Source organism: Balaenoptera ricei, chromosome 6 (genome assembly GCF_028023285.1).
Source record: "Balaenoptera ricei isolate mBalRic1 chromosome 6, mBalRic1.hap2, whole genome shotgun sequence".
Lineage (NCBI taxonomy): Eukaryota > Metazoa > Chordata > Mammalia > Artiodactyla > Balaenopteridae > Balaenoptera > Balaenoptera ricei.
The window spans coordinates 9,147,984-9,150,017 of record NC_082644.1 but is presented as its reverse complement, the minus strand read 5'-3'; positions in this window follow the sequence as shown (position 1 = coordinate 9,150,017).

Sequence of the window (2,034 nt, the reverse complement as noted above, 5' to 3'; positions counted from 1 at the left end):
AGTGAAAGAAGCTGGTCACACAAGGGCAAACACTGTATGTTCCACTTACATGAGGTCTTAGAGGACTCAGATTCATAGAGACGGGAAGCAGAATGGGATTGTCAGGGGCTGGGGGAGAGGAAAGGGAAACGTAGTGTTTAATGGTGACAGAGTTTCAGTTTGGGGAGTTGGGAAACTTCTGGAGATGGATGGGGGTGATGGTTGCACAGAAATGTCAACGTACTGAATGTCACTGAACTTACACTTAAAAATGGTTTAAAAAAAAAGTAAATTTTATGTTATGTATATTTTACCCCAATAAAAGAATTAAATTTTAAAAATAAAAAGAGAGTACATGGGATGACTCTTGAAGACGTTATGCTAAGCAAAATAAGCCAGTCATAGAGCACAAACACTGCATGATTCTATTTGTATGAGAGATCTGAAATAGTTAAATCATAGAATCAGAGCATACGACGGTGGTTGTTAGGGGCCGACGGGGGGAGAGGAGGATGGGAAGTTGCTGATCAATGGGCATAAAGTATCAGGTGTGCAGGATGAATAAGTTCTAGAAATCTGCTGTATAGTAGACTGCCTGCAGCTCTACTGTACACTTAAAATGTTTTGAGGGTAAATCTCGTGTTGTGTTCTCACCATTAGAATTTTTAAAAAGGATACGTAGCCTAGAAAGACAGGAGGTTGTGGACAGAGCCCTGGATCATGGCAACATGTAAGGGACCAACGGAGGCAGGGAAGTCTTCACAGAAGGCAGAGAAGGAATGTGTGGAGAGACATAAGATCATTCAGGAGAGAGTGGCTCGTTAGAAGCCAAGAAATAAACAATTGTTCAACAGAAGCATCAGCCAAGGATGGCAAGGACAGAAAGGGACAGTGGCATAGCGACTACACATTGCAAAGGGGCGCACTCGGTCCATTCGTCCCCTCCACGAGATAAACAGGAGTGTGACTGTTGCTGAAGAGGGAACGGGTGAGTTTTCACGAGGAGCCCTAGGGACCCCCTCCCCTTCCCCTTGTCCCTAGTAATCTGCGGGAGTGGAACAAAGTGACCCTAACCCAGGTCCTCCCAGTGGCAGGAGAGGCAGCGAGGGCCCTGAAGTAATATGACCACGAGGACAAGGAAGGTGGAGTCACGTGGCCGACGGGAACGGTGGCTCTGAGTGGTTGAGGTGGCAGATGCTGGGACCTTCGTGAGCTCTCACGCATGGCCAGGACCCCCCGGGCCAGGCCCGACACCGAAGAGCCTGGGCAGGTACCAGTGGAGGCAACCCCAGGACCAGACAGCTCAGCCACCGACTCCCCCAGAGTCCCGGGCTTTCCCCCCTGAGGCTCCTGGGCACGGAGTCGGGGCTTATGGGCAGGGAGGCGGGGGGGAGCAGGGCTCGCTCCTCAGGTCCCCAGCTGGGCTTCTGGGACAGAGAAGGGCAAGGCTAAGCAGGACAGCGAGACCAGCTCCCCACAGATCTTGGCATGCGGGTGTTTGGCCACTGCACGGGGACACCTCCCAGAGCTGTTTTCTGCACCCAGCACAAAACAGGGATGCATGCAGCAGGAAGTCGTGATGCCACTGGCCAGTGCAGAAGTGGGGGAAGCCAGATCCTGGTGGGATGAGGAGTCGGGGAGGAGGTGAGGCTGGCAAAAGGAGGCCAGCCTTTCCACAGAGGCAGATCCCTACTGTGGGAGGAAGCAGAGGAGCGGGGCTTGGGTTAGAAGGAGAGGGGTGGGAAGGTGTGGAGCACGGGGGACCGTGTGTGTGTGTGTGTGTGTGTGTACAGCAAAGCCTGAGAAGGCTCACTGCCTGAAGGAGAACAGTTTGTGAGGGGGAGGCTGGAGACAGGAAAGGGTTCCAGGTCGCTGAGCAGGTGTGGGGAGCTGAGACCCAGAGCCAGCTGGAGAGCAGGGGCGGGAGGAAGGAGCCTGGGAGAGGCACCTCAAAGTGGGTCTTCGTGACCTCACAAAGCAGGCACCCTCAGCCCAGCGTTCCTGAAGCTCTGAGTCAGTCCTGGCTAGGTCTCCTAGCAACTGGGTGTAGAGGCC